Raw genomic sequence first — 19,184 nt, forward strand, 5'->3', positions numbered from 1 at the left:
AAAACTCCTCAATCCCATCTTATGATTGAAACAAATCCTATTTCAAAATGATGAGTCAAACACCCTTCCTAGTCTATCCAATGGTCCTCTTGTATGTCAAGATCAAAGTATCCCTTCATCTCCTTGTCATAATCCTCCATGTTCACCTCAAGGATCCATCATACCTACAAATCCCTCTCATGATCCTATCATTCCCTACATTCCACCTCCATCTCATAATGGACTCGCGCCTTCTTTCCAAAGCAAAGTGTATCCTACAAGTCAAAATATTTATAAAGGCAAAGAGGTAAATCTCCACAAGCAAGAACCCCTCCATATTAAAGAAAATGTTAAAGGTCATGGCCTTAGGGACATTTCTCAGGATGTTGGTATCTCTCATAAATCCTGCATTTATCTAGTTAAATCCAAATACATGCTTTCCCCATCATAGCTTCCATCCATTCTAGGTCCCTATATCCCTCCATCCCTTATGCAAGATCAACAAAGGCACACATCTTCGAGTACCTTCCATCCATCTAAAATAACTCCATATCATTCCTATCTATCCACGCATCTCCCTCCAAGCAATTTGGATTCCAAGCATAAAAGTCATAAATCAAGTAATCCACATGTATTCAAGGATCAACATGTCCCATCTAATCGACATGTCAAAACAAAGCAAAATATGATCCAAAAAGAAAAAGAAAAATACAAAATGCCATAAAGGCCCACAAAGAAAGAAGAAAAGTCAAACATTATATGGGTTCCTAAGGCACTTGTACAAGCAATGTGCTCTAAGGAACTACAAAAGCATGAAAAATAAAAAACCATGTGTATCCCTAAGCGGCTGCTTGAACCACAACAATTTAAAGAAAAATCAAAATTGGCATCCAAAATTGTTGTTCCTCCATCCAAACCTTCTGAGTCTATTCCTCCATCACCTCCTTCATCCATTTTTGGTTCTTATGCCCCAAAATAAGTAACCTTTCCTCCATCCAAATCTCAAAATCTGAGATTCACCTCTGTTCCATATGTCCACCATCCCTCAAGATGTGTGCCAATTTTGATCATTCCAGCATTTCCATCTATCCATACACAATTATTCCAACATCCCATCCATTATCCAACACCTTTTTTTCACCCTTCCATCCCTCTTATCCAATCCTTTGCATAAATCCTTTCCCTAGTTTCATTTCATTATCCTGCCAACATCTTTGAGCATACCTTCATAGCGATGGTCTATTGCAACTCATATTCTAAGGATGCCATCCAAAGAAGTGAGATGTTGGGGTCCTTCTTCCATCCCCTATCATGCCTCCATTATCTTCCAAAAAAAATTATGAAAAAGAAAAGAAAAAATCAGAAAAAAAAGTAAAGAGAAATAAATTTGTCCTTGTATGAAAACCACTTCATGTGGCACCTTGGGCAAGTACCATGATGAAAACCTGGCAAACAGGCGTCATGTGTAATCCATTATCCTTTTGCACTTTACACTGGGGGCAAGTTCCATCCATGTACATCCATCTATTATCCTTCTTCCTCCATTATCTTTCATCCTCCATTATCCCTCATCCACTCTATCTACGTTCATATCCCTTTTCCACATTTTATCTTGACAAGGTTAAGGATCTTTGCAAGCTTCATGTGTCCTATATATTGAACTTGATCCAGACCCTTTAGCTCCTATCCATTGCTTGCTTACATCCTTCATTACTCCCTTTTTATCTTGCTTATTATATCTACCTCATATCCAAATCTATCCCTTGATCTTGATCAACACTATGGACAAAATGCCAAAAACATGCTTTCCACAAACCTCTTGACATGGCCACTTCTTTGGACCATATGGCTTCATTACGCTATATCCTTTCTTCGTTATGCTATATCCATGCTTTACATCGCTATATCTTTGCTTCATTGCTCTATATCCTTGGTTTACATTGTTATATCTGGACCCTTTGCTTGGATTAACATTGTCAGATAGTCCTTGAAAGCATCTACCATCATTTGCTTATCCATTCATGTACTCAAAATCTCTTTTTCCTTGCTAGACACTAGGGGGAACATTTAAAAATCCTAAAAAATTCTAAAAATGTTTTGAACAAACTCCTAAACATCAGAAAATGTCTTGAAGAAATCCTAAAAATCAGAAAAAGTCCTGAAAAAATCATAAAAATCAGAAGAAATCCTAAAAATCATAAAAAGTCCTAAAAAAAAATATAAAAAAAATGAATCTCTGCCAAACCGGTGAAAACATGGTAAACAGGTGCCTCTTGTACTCAAGTGCTCCATCTTTAAACACAACGTTGGCATTCCCGCTTTCCTGCATATTTGCTTTTGCTTGTACATATTTCAGTCACTTTTGTGACATCCTGGTTCGTTGGAACCCTCATAGCTTGAAACTGATCAATGTTCTAGTCTTAGGTAATCAACAAGAGCACTTTACATGTCCTAAGCCATATCAACCAAGTCATCTTTACGTCAGTGATACTCGGTCGTCTACTCCGAGTCAGTCACCTGTCTCCTAACTACTGAAGAGTTTTATCATTGAGTAAACAAGCAAAACAACATAACATAAATTAATCACTAAATAGTTTGAGATATGAATGAAAATTTTCTTTGCATGCTGTCTTTTATATTGGTTTTTGATTATTATCCCTCTGAGTAACTCGAGGAAGTCTATCTTGACTAAGAGGAGCAAGGATTGGGGGCATAATATTTTCTTGTTTTCTACTTGTAGGAATGATCCCAATGATCTGGAAACATCTAAATTAGCTGGGTGTCTATGATAAGAGCCTTCACATAAAGGTAAAATCACTTCACATACCTTGACTCTACTTATTTGAATGCTACAGGGAGGTTCCCATCATTTCTTTGTCTGTTTTAAGGGAATTTCTTCATTGTGCAATACCGGGTCCATGTGTAATCTGTCCAAGGATATGAACGAAAAAAGGGTCATTGCGGACAAGATAATTAATATTGCACATGAAAAGAAAGGAAGTCTAATTTGCCTGCTATGTTTGTAAAATGCTCAATGATGACAATTAAGCTTTTCAAAATCCAGTGACAAGGTTTAGGTTGCATTTTGCATCTCATTTTGTATTTCATTCTACATCTCATACATTTAGAGTGATTTTGGTATGGTAACACTAATCTTTGTATCATCTGAATGAGAGTTGGAAGCTTCATTATTTCTTCGCTAAGTGGTCTCTTTTCGTCATTTCTCCGATCGAGTACTTGTGTTTTGAGATGTTAGCTGCATACATAAACATCTTATATAGATTCATACATTCACTATCATTCATTTGCATTCATCTTATTGCATAGAAAAATGAATTTTTTCTTTGCATTACTCATTCTCATTCATTTATTTGCATATGAAAAAAAATAAAAATAGACATTCATATTCCATTTGCATTCATACATTCATGCTGAAAAGAAATGCATACATATAGAATAAAGCATATAAAAGACATCTCATAAGCGAATCAACACAAGTACGATGAAGTCAAATCAAATCTCGTATATATATCATGTCACGTCTAGAGGTATAAAATGATGTCAAATGACATATACAAAATCCCATCAGAGCAAGAATCATATAGGCTACAAAAAATGGGCGTGTCTACAAAAAATATCCAAGCTACAAAAATAAATAATCTAGCTAGCACCCTCTCCCTCATCGCCTGGTGGAGGAGGAGGAGCCTAATGCCCGGGGTCTTGTTGAGGCACCCGAGCTCCCTCTGATCATGCCATATACTGTGAATAGGGTATCACCTGCCGCGCAACAGGAACTACAACACTATATGTTGCAACATAGTAGGCTGCCCTACTAGTTTGGTGAAGGACCTCCTGTCGCAAGGGCTCTATCTCTGCTCTCAGCGCTGCGATATGATGATCACGCTCGACCCTAAGATCGGCCAACTGTCGGTCTCGCTCTACCAATTGAGTCTGAGCCACTGTCAACTGTGACTGCAGCTCTACAAGACATGCTCTCATCAACCGCCCTGCGTCAGTCCCCTGCTCTCTCACAGGCTCTCCACCTCCATCTCCACCCTTCTCATCTTGCCGCTATAGAACTTGTCTCGGAGTTGTTCGCTCCTTCACAGTCCCACCCAATTTTTACTATTTATCAAGTTGCCATTAGTTTTATATCCAAAGTCACTCTATATACTCTAGTCGGTTACTACTACTGAAATATTCAGTTGGTAAGCACAGTGCAGTCGGTTATAGAAGAAAGTAGTCATAGAGCCTAGTATTCACCAAGCTGTCTACCGAGTAACATTCCATGTGTACCGAGTAGAAATAATGATACACCGAGTGAAACATGTTACCAGATGCATTGAATCTAGACACACATGGGAAAACATGTTACAAGATCGAGGAACAAAGAACCGTTATTACATTGGAAATTGCACTTAAAGATTTTGTATGATTTCGAGGTCATCTATCCAATGAAATATTTTGCATAGTTATTTATTCAATAAATCATGTTTTAAAGATCAAAGCAATGAACCTGATCACAGACATAAGATATCTATTTATACAACATGAATTGAGGATCAGAGTAATAAAAAAAGAAGAGATGAATGTGTGTGAAGCAAGACACATGTGACAGATAAGGAAGCACTGAGTAATGCGACTGTCAGAGACACAAAGGTCACCGAGAAGCATTTCAGAGAATAGTCAAGGTATAGAGTAAACAAAAGGGTTTACCGAGTTACTTTATGGGTTACCGAGGTATGCTATAAGCAAGGTAATCTCATTTTGAGCACATAGAATCTGCTATAACATTCCAGATGTAAAGTTGCAAATATTTGTAAAGATTTTATTGTAATATTTTGAAGTTGTAAGAGAAACCTTTAACAGGGTAAAAAACTCTAACAAAGTCTATAAATTGTAAAGCCTTTAACCAGGTGCAACATTTAGAATAAGTGTTGTAAAATCCTTTAGCAAGGTAGATCTAACAATTTTGATACTCCTAATAGGGTAAGCTATCAGAAATAGCTAAACATGTAGCTCTAACTGAGCAACCTTTATTATTGCAGTAGTGAAGTTGTGGGTGCCATCCCCATCGCAGTTTTTCTCTCTAACCAAGAGTTTCTGTGTAACCAAAATATATGTGTTATGGAGTGAATCATGTATGATTGTTATTTATTTGTTTTTAGCTTTATGTTATGTTACAACATTTTTCGGTTTATGCATAATAGTAAAGATATTGTTGAAGAAAGGATTTGAAGTATTGATTCACCCCCCCCCTCTCAGTACATTAGCTTTCCATATTGGGCCTAACAATTGGTATCAGAGCTTGAATATTAGAAATAGGTTTAACAACCTAAAGAGAAAGATCTTATCAATGGAAGGCTATAAACAATCTCAGAGAATTATGTATCTACAAGAAGAGTTGGATCATGCTAATCAAGTGATTGCAGACATGCAAAGACAAATGCAAAAATCATTGAAAGTTAGAAGGAGATTATCTAATGATTTGCAGGACTCTCAAGAGTTAGTGGAACAAATTGAAACATCATCTGAGAACAATATATTTGAAGAGACTGAAGAAATGATTGGAGAACTGAAGGAGAAGAACAAAGCACCGACTGAACAACTAAAAGCAATGAAAAGAGGACATGAACATTTTAACACAAAGATGACTGAAAATCTTGATGCATTGAGGATAACTGAAGATAAAGTGAGAGATCTAGAAAGAGAAAATCAATAGCTTAAAGTATTAGTATCTGAAAAGAATGATGAAATCACAAGGTTGACTGGGATTCAACAAAATCTATCAAATCAATTGGGCTATGCACATCATGAAGCAAATCTCAAAGATGATGAGAATCAAGCATTGAAACTTGAAGTATCAAGGTTGACCAATGAACTTGAAACAGAAAAGAAATCCAAGGAAACACTGAAAAAGAGTTATGAAGCATCAAAGATGTTGGATGAGCAACTTAATACAAAAAGACTCAACAAAGTTGCAGGACTCGGTTACAAAGGAAAAGACTCTACCGAGAAGGGAATTCATACAATCGAGAGAGGAGAATCATCTAAGAAAGTTGGAAATAAGATGAATATCAAAGGAAAGAAGCCTGTTTGCAACTACTGTGGAAAAAAAGGTCACACTACTAACATGTGCCAAATCAGAAAAGGTAAGCAACCGAATGTCACTAGGTCTAATGGTTATTGTCACAATTGCAATAAATATGGTCTCACATCTAACCAATGTAGGACAAAGTCTACTAGCAATTATAAGAAGGCAAAATTCAAAGGGTTTTGTAAAAAATGCAATAGATATGGACATAGTATCAAGGAGTGTTGGTTTAAGCAAAAGAACTATATGTGGTCTACACACCGAGCAAATACTAGAGGCTACCGAACTCACATAGATCCTTACTGACAGTATTCTGAGTACCATGGGATTACAATACAAGGATATGGTATGAATGTTGTGGAAGATATGGACATATAAGTGCCAACTACTTTATAAGGTTTAGAATGAACAACCGAAGATCATGAAGAAATCCTGGTATGGCATGTTTTCATTGTCACAAAGTTGGACACTTGGATAGAAATTGCAGAGATCAACCTAGAGGAGACACTGAGGAAATAAAAGGCAAATTACAGATGATTTGGAAAAAGAAGGAAATTGTGTCAAATGAAGAAAGCACCTTATCTATCGAGCTAGGTGCACCTATTCCAAATTAATCGGTAAAGGTATGAAGGGACTGCATTCTCTCAAAGGTCAAATCTTAACAGTTCCTATTTCATCTTGTACTTAATTCAAAATCTACATAATTAAAGATGCATTAGAAAATTTGAAATTTTATCAAGTCTTTTGGAAGCCTGTCGAGTCGGTAAAAGCAGGAAGTCTGGCTACTCGATAAAAGCATAAAAAGAAGTAGTGGTACCGAGTGCATTTAATGTTTTCTGACCTAACTACATGAAGCTCGATGAGGTATAATGAATACTTAAAGCTATTGCACAGTCATTTTTCACTCACCAAGTTTTCAAGAAAGCAGAGCAAAGCAAATCAAAGGCGATCAAACCTCCTCTGAAGCAAATTCAAAGGTATTTACATCAATCACAATGCATTATCAAGATAGTTTACCGATCATATCAAGTTGTTATTATTTGCTAAGTAGAAAGCATTTGCCGTTTGAAAGTCTTCAAACCCTAAGGATCTTTTGTTAGTATTTATCTAAAATTTACAATGGCACCTAAGATCCAGAAGCCCGTTGTTGTTGAGAACATTGAAAAGCCCTCATTGAAATACTCTTTAACTCCCAAAATTGCATCCGAACTGGATGACAAAACTGCATTTTCACTCATTCCAGATAGAGTTTTATTAGTTGAGGATGTGAGATTCTTCACTAAGTGTCGAGTTGAGGAACTAGGTCATGTTGAGATCAAAGACACATACAATTAATTATGTATTGATGGTAAAATGGATAGAAAATTTGAACACATCAAAGTCAAGGGATTGACCGAAGCCCTAACCTACCCATGAGTCTTCAAACCCCAGTGGGTCAAGTTTGTTCTAAGCAGAGTTCATGATGACTTCATGTGGCTAGAAGAGCAACCGTTTAAGATCACCAAGGAAATCATTCATTTGATCACCGGTTACCCTATTTATGATCATGCCCGAGCTCAGAAAATGATATCACAGAAGGAATTGATCAGTTTAACTGGAGTAGAATCTGATTATAGAGGAGTAAAATTGAACAATGTCATAGATGCAGAGCTAAAGTTTTCCATTAGAGTAATAGGTTATTGTTTCTTCCAATCGGAAAGGGAAAACAATGTACCCTATGCAACAGTCGACTTAGCATATAAAATTGTGAAGAAAGGCATGAAAATTGATTTATGTGAGGTATTGTTGAAAAACCTGTTTGAGAATCTCAATACCATAAAGAAGCCGAAGAAGAACAATTTGGCTAATACACTAAAATTTGGATCACTTCTGGTATGCATGTTTTTCTATTTTGACAAATTCTTTCCATCAGATGGTAAAGTTGTTTGGGAGCTACATAGACCAATCACCCATCAAATCAATGACTTCATCAAGAAGCTAGGTGATAATTTTAATGATATTATGGATGATTATTTTAGCAAGTTTCAGGAGAAGATGCATAACAGATATAGAATTCCACCCAAGTTAGTGGAGAAATATAAGGATGACATATGTTTTGAAGTAGACACTGACTACTGCTATGTTAATACTGTGGAATCAAGAACTTAATCTTTGACACCTATGGGTTATGAGATTGATTTTGACATCACACAACAGTAGATAGATGCTTTTCTTACATTACCAAGGCATGCTACTGAACTAAGATACGATACATATGAAGAAGTAAAAGAAAAAGTTAAGATGAGCATTGTAGTGCCCAAGGCTACAAGGAAGGCAACAAAAATGATCAAGGTATTAACGGAGAAATTTGGAGAAGGTTCTTCCTCCACACCTATCAAGGGCACTCTAGCCATCACTGAAGAGGAATCTAAAGCCCAAGAGGCAGCTATTACACTGAGCAATGAATTGCCTAAAGGGAAAGTTTTGAAAAGAACGAAATAGGATACATCAAAAGTATCACCGACTCCTCCAGCAAAGTGACCTAACACAAGAGCATCTGCAGCATCACCGAGTAAGAAAGCAAAGAATGTTGCTACACCAAAGGTAAAAAAAATTTACAAGAAATCTACTCAGAGACTCAATTTGGCTAAAGAGTCTAGTGACACTGAATTTGAAGACAAAAACAAATTTTAGATTGTCAAGAGTAAAAAGGAAAATGTACATAGTGTTGAAAATTTTTGTGCTAATGTGAAGCAATATGGTGGATTTGGATCATTCAGATATGTAAAATATGAATCCAAAAATGATGCAGAAAAGAGATAAATTGAAGAAGTAGTAATCTGCACTCTTTCAAAATTTCGATTGGTCCCATTGGAAGTAACTAATTCTCTTCTAAAAGAATTGTATGCGCATATTGATAACAAGTGGACATATGCCATGGACTCAGAAAAGAAGATAAGAGAAAGAAGTCTGGTACATCTCTTTCCAGACATGTCGGTAGACGAAATCAAAGAACATCTGAAAAACTACCACAAAAACTTTCTGGTCAAGCAAAGAGCTTTAAAATTGATGAATGAACTTTATTTGGATGTAGAAAATGAAACCAAAGCATAGTGGCAGGAAATATTTTGAATCAAGAATGCTGGTGAACAAGATGAAGTTGAAATAGTTGATGTCACCAAGCAAGATTTTGATATCACTGAGCAAGACCCTGCTAACACTATACAAGTTGATGAGGATATCATGGACACCGAGGCACCAGAACAAGAAATGATAGAAGGGAATGCTTATACCCAACTTGTATCCAGTGAATCAGTTTTGGAAAAAGTTCAGCCCTATCCTCTGATCAATCAACCTACTTCAACTGAGGCCCCTCAGGATACAAAACAAGGCACAAAAGGTCACAAGTCAACAACAGGAGAAGCTACTTCTCAAGGATAGACCTCTCAAGCTCCATCTAGCACTGAAAATGTTACAACCGAGACACCAAGATCAGAGACACCAAAGGACACTACAGAGGCTAAAGAAACTGACCAAAGTGTTGCCTCTATCGAGCAACCTACCGAGGGTCAACAAGCCTCCCAAGCCATTGTCTTAGTTCAACTAGTGAAAGGTAAAGAAAAGAAAATGAAAAAGCATAGTTTCAAATTAGATTTGTCAAAACCAATAGTGTTGCCCAATGTTGATATATCCAAATTAAAAGGGCAAGCACTCATTGAATTTGGTGAAATATGCAAAGACAAAGCCGAACAGGAGAAGCAAATGGCTATTCAAATGAAAAATAAAGTACTTCAGAAGGTGAAAGCACTCTTAACCGATATGCTACCTGAAGCAATAGTGAAAAAAGATGCCGCCATCCACATTCAACTGGATGAAATCCTAACCAAGATAAAGACATCTGGAGTAGATGCATCTAAATATTTGAGCAAGTTAAAGGACAAGGAGCAAACTGCTCAAATGATTGAAGATGTACAGAAAGTTATTGCTATTGGCAAAGTTAAACTTGTCAAATTTATTGCTGAGTTGACCCCTCAACTCAAGCACATTCTTTATTTATTTAAGAAACTCTGTACATTCTCTCTATTCATTAAGGACATCAAAAATAAAATAGAAGTAATTGAGAAAGAGATCACCGACCTCTCAAACAAGTTGACCACAGAGCCCAATTCTATTCAGAATTTCTATACGAAGCTACAAAAGCTCATGGCTCAACAATTGGAACTTAGGAATGAAAAGCACCAAATAAGGATGGACATAATGACACTTCAAACATTATTCATTCCCCATCTTTCTTCAATCCAAGAACAGATCAACAAAGCTACCTCCCTATCCACTCAGCCAGAGGGAAGCACCTTAGATGGACTAATTTCACTGTTAGCTGACATTACAGCTCAGAATTCACTTATGAACAGTGTTAAGGTTGCCCTCTCTGTCGCTCTGATCGATGCCAGAATGAAGTACAAATCCATTTTTGACTAGTTGCCACCACTAAATGGTAACTAAGTTTTGATGTTTGTCAAAAAGGGGGAGTGAGTATATCATCAAAGTATTAAAGAGAGAAGTGTTGTATACAGGGGGAGTATACCGAGCAGTATATAGTATCCACATGCATAGAGTAATTTTGATAGTAAACCGAGAAGTGATCACCAAATAGAACCAAGTACAAAATATTGATCACCGAGCATGCAACATCAGAGTTTTGTACAATATATTGATAAGGGGAGTATATCTGAATATACTATTTCATTGACAAAAGTATATGCTGTCAGTTTTGTCAAAATTTTGTAAGTATATAGATTTTTGAGTTATGACTTTGAAAGTAGTTTTGTCAAACATCTCAACTAATGTCAAAAGGGGAGATTGTTACTATTTATCAAGTTTCCATTAGTTTTATATCCAAATTCACTCTATATACTCTAGTCGGTTACTACTACCGAAATATTCAGTCAGTAAGCACAGTGCAATCGATTATAGAAGAAATTAGTCACAGAGCCTAGTATTCGTCGAGCTGTCTACTGAGTAACATTCCATGTCTACTGAGCAAAAATAATGATACACTAAGTTGATATACACCGAGTGAAATGTGTTACCAGATTCATTGAATCTAGACACACATGGAAAAACATGTTATAGGATCGAGGAACAAAGAACCGTTATTACATTGGAAATTGCACTTAAAGATTTTGTATGATTTCGAGGTCATCTATCCAGTGAAATATTTTGCATAGTTATTCATTCAATAAATCATGTTTGTAAGATCGAAGCAATGAACCTAATCACCAACATAAGATATCTATTTATACAACATGAATTGAGGATCAAAGTAATAAAAAAAGAAGAGATGAATGTTTGTGAAGCAAGACACATGTGACAGATAAGGAAGCACTAAGTAATGCGACTGTTAGAGACATAGAGGTCACCAAGAAGCATTTCAGAGAACAGTCAAGGTACAGAGTAAACAAAAGGGTTTACCGAGTTACTTTATGGGTTACCGAGGTATGCTATAAGCAATGCAATCTCATTTTGAGCACATAGAATCTGCTATAACATTCCAAATGTAAAGTTGTAGATATTTGTAAAGATTTTATTGTAATATTTTGATTTTGTAAGAGAAACCTTTAACAGGGTAAAAGACTCTAACAAAGTCTATAAATTGTAAAGCCTTTAACCAGGTGCAACATTTAGAATAAGTGTTGTAAAATCCTTTAGCAAGGTAGATCTAACGATCTTGATACTCCTAACAGGGTAAGCTATCAGAAATAGCTGAACATGTAGCTCTAACCGAGCCACCTTTATTATTGCAGTAGTGAAGTTGTGGGTGCCATCCCCACCGTAGTTTTTCTCTCTAACCAAGAGTTTCTGCATAACCAAAATATATGTGTTATGGAGTGAATCATGTATGATTGTTATTTATTTATTTTAGCTTTATGTTATGTTATAGCAGTTTTTGGTTTATGCATAACAATAAAGATATTGTTGAAGAAAGGATTTGAAGTACTGATTCACCCCTCCCCTCTCAGTACATTAGCTTTCCATATTGGGCCTAACACCAATCTCACTCCTACATGTCCTAGGGATCTTCCCTCACCCTCTGTTGTCCAACATCAGCTAGCACCCTGCTACTGCTAGCACAAGGATCACCATCACTCCGCTGTGGAGCCTCAACTCTCTATGCCTGTCCCTGCCTGTGGCCCTATCCCTGTCCCTATGTCGGTGCGGGGGAATCATCCTCAACATCCTCAATATGAGGAGCCTGCTCACTTGGATCTATGAATTGGGGGAATGGATGCTGTTGAAAATAGTCTCTATATTTGGGCAATACCCCCACATCCACTACATCATCCATGTAATCCCACCTCAAGCGGTGTAAACCAGTCAGCTCCTGCATCGCTAAAGCATAAGACAACCATGGAGACCATCCCTGTCTCTCCTCATTTGCGTAACGTGCATATGCGGTTCACTCTTGCGAGATCCCTTGAGGCCGGCCATACTGCCTCATAACTCAAGATATGATGAATCGCTCCATAATAGTCTGTGATCTCCCGATCAGTGGGCGTGTAATAAACATGTCCCTGCGGACTAGCCGCTAGTCATTCCAAGGCTCCAAACCTCTATACGGTCTCCATACAATGGCTATCAAGTCATCTAGCTACTGTCTCCAAAAATCTGTCTTGCCTAGGTGGGGTTGCGTAATGTATCCGACATACCTGTATATAATCGGCTGCCCAAGCTCTCTACTATCATCTACTATGGGTCGACAAATGGGAAGGTGATCCCAAGCCCACACCTACAAATATATGCACCAACGACCATGCTCCACCCATCTCTATACACGATCTCATGCATTTCTCGATATATGTGGGCCAATAAACATGAACCCCAGCCAAGTCTCTAAGGGGTCTCTATCAATATCTCTAGCATCCAACCCCATCAGCATTGGAAGCCCTGCTGCCCTCTATCTGGCATCAGAAAACAACCTATAAACCCTTCTAGAACACATGCTAGAGGAAACTCCTCGCTGTACCTTCTCATCAGTATGTCCCAACTCATGGAACGAGTCAAAATGTCAAGATCACTAAAGACATGCCTCACTGCCTGTAATCCTGGAAGGTGCCCTGAATCATAATCCGCCTTATCCCCAACAAAAGGGATATAGAGGATCCTATATACATCCTCGAGAGTGATAGTCAACTCCTCCACCGACAGATGAAACATGTTATGCTCTGAATGAAAATGCTCAACCAATGCTGTGAGCATTCTATGATTCACACAGATATCAGGTAATCTCAATAGATGAGTCAAGCCGCACAAGTCAATATGAGCCTACTCAACCTTAGATAAATAGCAAACTAATGCCATAATAGGAGGATAAACGCATCTAAATAGCACATGAGGTAATCAAACTTGCAAAAACCCAACAACAAAGCATTAGAAAACATTCCACATGAGCCTACAAGAGAAGTTAAAACATCACGCAAATCCAACTAAGTCAAATGCACAATCAAAATTTCATGTTTAGACCTTAAAAAATGCTCATTGTCTCTCGAACAACAAAACACAGAAAATCATAATCTCGTACGAGCCATGAATAGCTCTAGTACGACAAAACAATCTCAAATGACAAACTATTGGCTCTCGCACGACAAAATGGTCTTTTAACAGACCTATCGTACGATACGAGGGAGCATCCTGAATGGAAATTCTAATGACTCTAAATGACAAAAGAAATTTTACCAGTTACTCGTACGAGACAGGATCCTGTCTTGCACGATAAAACGTGAAACTCAACCCCACACATGCGGAAAACTTGAAAATGAACAAAAAAAATCAAATTTGAAGACATAAACAGGCTTGAGATTGATCACTTACCGCTGGCTCATAGTTTTGGGATCGATTATGTCTCCTTTGATGCTCGAATCGATGCTGACGAGTAGGGACCACCATTTTTCTTCGCAGAAGGATTTTTGAATTTTCAAACTTGGAGGGTTAAAATGGATTGAAAATGACACTTTTGTCCCATATATAACCAAAAACCTAATTTTTCAACTTGCTCCGATGGACATGAAAATTATACCCTTAGCTAATTAGGCTGTCCTGAGTCCATTTTCGGGATCGAAATCGAAATTTGAGATCATTTTGCTAGTCAATTTCAAAATTTGGACCATTTAGCGCTCTATTCATAAAAAGCTTATTCTTTCTTCTAATTGCGCTCAATTTCTCATGAATCAATGCTGAATGTCAATTTAATTTCTACAAATCAACTTTGCGCTCAATTTCTTATCAATCAACGCAAAATTTTCAAAAATTCCTCTAAATCAATTTGTGCTCAAGCAACTTATCATCGCTAAAAATTGCCTATAATCATGTACCCTCTCTATCTTTTGATTTCGCTCTCGAGGGGGCATACTCATGACCTTATGATCTCACATCTTCAATATCGGGAAAATTTTCAAATCTTTTTCAACTAAAGAAAATCAAACAAGACCTCATTGCTAGGGGCATCTCAACTTCATCACTTTATATCAAGTTGAGATATCTCGATCATTTGAATCAAATCAATCTCTAGGGGCATATCAACTTCATTGCTTCATATCAAGCTGATATTGTCTTTTATTTGAATCAATCTCTTAACGTTAATCAGTTTCATCGCTTTTCATCAAATTGATTATTCGTTTAAACTCAATCATGGGTTTAAAGAGTTTCTTTGATCACACTCAATCTAAGTAGGTGTTTAGTATTCATCACTTTGGATCAAGTTGGACAATTTATCTTCATCTTATCTTGATCAATCAAGTTCAAGATCAATTTTTATCATTACTCGCTATGTCTAGATCAATCAAGTTCTAGATCAGGAAGATTGCTTCTTGATCAATCAAGTTCAAGTTTGGTATCTTTTGTTTTCTATCGTTCCTAAGTTCAATCAAGTTCGGGATTGGTATCGTTTTAATTAGACTTCATTCAGCTTCGTCACTTCAAATCAAGCTAAACACCTCGCTTTTCATCTAGTTCATGATCAATCAAGTTTAGAACTGGCATCTCCTAGACATCAACTATTCTTTGAACCAACGCGCTGCTCGCACATTATTTCAAAGAGGGGCAAATGTAATACCCTAAAAGTGGTCATTTAAACCATGGGCCCCTAATCTCGACAACATCACCAAGGTCCTAACCAAAGGCAATTAAATCAATCTTGAGCACACAATTAATTTCTTAAATCATCAATGTCACACGACAAATTAATAACTCAATATTAATTAAATATTTATTTAATTAATTGATCATTCCAAGTAAATCATTTTAAAGAATTATCTTATTTATTTTAATTAAATATCTTTTGCATATTTAATTAAATAAATCAATTTGCCATTAAATCATGAAAAAGAGGAACTAATTTGAAAAATAAATAAAAATTGCCACAAATCTTCAAAAAAGGAAACAAATTAAGAAAGAGGAATTGGAAATTATGAGCACAAATCTTCAAAAAAGGAAATAAATCAAAAAAGGAATTAATTGACAAAAAATAATTAAAAATTGAGAAAAGAAATCAATTGGAGATAATCTTGAAAAAATAAATTAAAAATTGATAGATAATCTCAAAGAAAGCAATTAAAACAATTAAATATTAAAATTGAATGAAATAGAGAATAAATCAGTTTTTCCTGATTTTATCTTAATTTTAGTTCAATTTCCTTTAAATCGGTTTTTTCTTAATTTAAGTTCAATTTCCTTTAAAACTAAGAAAAGCATCCAATCACATCAATTCACCTGGATTGTGTTTCCTCTTGGAAAATCTTGACCGCTCATCATCATTTGATCTTAGCCTTTGGTTTCTTTCTGAATTTTCTATAAATTCAGGCTCTCATCTCATTCAAAAAAATCCTGGAGAATATATTGTTATTCTGTTGTTTTTGCCCTAGGTTCATTGAAAATTTGCATTGAGATATTGCATATTAGTTATTTCATATTGCTTAAATCATTTAGCTTAAATATTCATATATTTCTTAAATCATGTTAGATTAATCTTGCATTCATCTAGCTTAAATCCATGCTCATATAGAATTAAAAATCCTTTGTTTAGGTGTTGTCTAGTCACTGGATAACTAAACAATCTGAGAGCAATCTAAACTCGCATCTACTAGAAGGCAATGGGTCGATTTGTTATAGTTTTATTATTCATACTTATATTTGTCTAACCATGCATGTAATGACTTGATTGAAGTGTTGTACATACAGATCTTTAGTCCACTTTTCACACACACAACATCCAAAAAAATGATCTTGAAAAAATCAATCAAAAATATTGAAAAATCTAAAAATCAATTAAAAATATAAAAAAATGATCCTCAATAAAGAACAAGAACATTCAAATATGATCCTAAAAAATTTACAAAAACATCAAAAAAGATCTTCAAAAAGAACTAAAAATTGGAAAACAATAAAAAACTTGCAATAAATGTCTCACAAGAATCAAACACCTTAGCAGATATCCAACAAACACTTCACATGAAGTTCACAAAGGAGAAAACTATCTTATCAACATCTGCAATCAAACTGATCAAACTATCTTATCAATTGTATCAACTATCCATATCAAGTGATCATTATCTTGTCTTAAACATAAGAGGATACACTCGAAATCAGATAGGTCTGTCTTAAATGGGGTCCATACTTTCTGAAACCAGACATTATCAACCATCACATCAATCAATCAAAATGAAGGCATGAATCAGTATGGCTATTGGATTTTGTCCTAGTTGGTCTTTATATTTTATCAATTGGCAATAAGTCATGTTACTATGCTACTCAAGGATGTCTACAAGTGACTAGAGGAGCCGTGATGAGCATGATCTTTTTCTTTGTTTGTTGTTTTGTGGCATGAATCAATGAAGTTCTGGGGCAATAGTTCTAGTGGGTGTCTGTGATCTTAGTATGCTCATTTGACAAGTATCCCATAAGGATAACTATGTTTGTGACTACCGCACATACCTTGACCCCTTGCGCTATTCCCAGAATGGAGGGTTCACTCCTTGTCTGCTACGTGTTTGTTTCAGCAATGAGATATCTTTACATCTTGGTTCCTTATACCATCATGTGCATAGCTTCATTGTTACATAATAAGGATCAATGATGAATATATATTTCATTATCAATAAAGACACAAAAGTTTGTGTATCGATCATTAATCTTCTCAAGATGATTGTATCAATCAAGATCATTCTTTCATCAACCCATTCATTCTTCCTAATCATTCAGTCATTTAACATGGTCTCTTTCATTCAATCTTTTCATCCTACTAACAATTCTTCTTGGTTACTTTCATTACTTTCAAGAGCTAAGAGACTTTCCAATATTATGACATATTTTCAATAAAGAGATTCATCCATTAGTTGCATTCATTAATTCATTAGTTGCATTCATTTATTTATTTAGTTGCATTCATTAGTTCATTTAGTTTGCATTATCACATAAATTCATTATCATAATAGTTGCACTAGGTACATTCATAATAATTTGCATTCATGAGAAGCATATATCATAAATCACATATATATGCATCTTATAAATCAAATAGAAAAAGAAATGCATTAAATCATTTAGAATCATGCATAACATAAATAGAACACAAGCATATAAACTGCTACCAAAACTGCATATCATATATATATATATATATATCTCAAAAATGTAATTTGTCAAAATATACATCAAATGTCCAAAGGCTCATATAACATGATAAATCAAAGTGTCAACCGACACTACCTCTATCAGTTGGTCGATCATGTCCCCCCTACTGTTTGCGCTTTGACTCCGAGACTGTGACCTTCTCTATGATTGAGAAGCTCGATAACTACAAACTCTCTGACCCTCTAGAACAACTGCCTCATAATGACGATGCCAACACATTGTCTCATAACCAATATGGAATAATCTTCTAGCCATCTAATTAGCATTAGTACCATGAACAAAATATCTTTGATATGAGTCTATGCATAACTATGCCCTTTGCACATCATCATTTTTCTCCCTCTCTGCAACTAGTCCATCTCTCTCAGTCACAACGGCTACGTACTCCCGATGAAAAGTCTCTTGATCATCCTTGTGTCTCTGCTTCTCTATGGCTAAGGCATCCTCTAGAATTTGAATCCATGCTCTAAGGACTTGCAGATCATTATCATCATCACCCCCATCTCGTCCTACTTGTACATCAGGCACATCCACAAGCTCTGACATGTCTGTGTCCTCTGAACCCTCCTCCCCATCATCGATTGATGATCCCGAGGTAGAATCATCCTCATCATCACCACTGGAACTAGTGTCTTCACCAATGTCTTTATCCTCCTCCTCCTCTCCCATCTCCTCATCCCCCTCATCATCTCTTTCTACAACAATGGCTAGAATGACTCCTCTTCCTCCAATCTCATCCCTGCTATCATCTCTCCCTCTCCCACCTCTCCTACCTCTCTTTACTCTCCCACCCCTACACTATCAAATTTGTGGTGATGTAATCAGAACTGTAGGATCAACAATGGAGTAGGCCTATGTCTGGCCCACCAAGCATCAAACTGAGGAGTAGTACCTAGATCAACTACCCCATCTCCTCAACCCCAGTGAACTGCATGCAAGGAATCACACTTAGCAAAAGCAACATGTGGCTAAATGTAAACCCCCCAATCGGAGACCTTTTGAGCTACTTGAGTAAAGTAAGTTTCCCTTGTAGGTACATCCTGTACCTCCCCAAACTGTCTAAGCACTCGTCCTAGTAGGTGTAGCTCAATAATCTATTGTGTATCAACTATCTATCCTACAAAGATATCTTTGCTATATACAGAAGGGTAAATACCATCATTGATGCAATCAGGGCAATCCAAATAAGGTCTCCAAATAAAATGTTGTAAGATATCAATCTGGTGCCTCTAGTATAAAGTGTTCCCCGAACCTCTGTGGCTAATCCCGGGTGTATACCTATATGCATACAACTCCTCAGCCTGAAGATCGACATGTATAACTGGTATGAAAATCACAATATGCTCCCAAGCCAAGACTTGGAGAAAAGTGACATTGCAAATAATTGATCTGTATCTCAAATACACTATCCCATGCATCTGGTAATGTAGCATGTCAAGAAGGCAAG

The sequence above is a fragment of the Cryptomeria japonica genome, chromosome 5 (genome assembly GCF_030272615.1).
Source record: "Cryptomeria japonica chromosome 5, Sugi_1.0, whole genome shotgun sequence".
Classification (NCBI taxonomy): domain Eukaryota; kingdom Viridiplantae; phylum Streptophyta; class Pinopsida; order Cupressales; family Cupressaceae; genus Cryptomeria; species Cryptomeria japonica.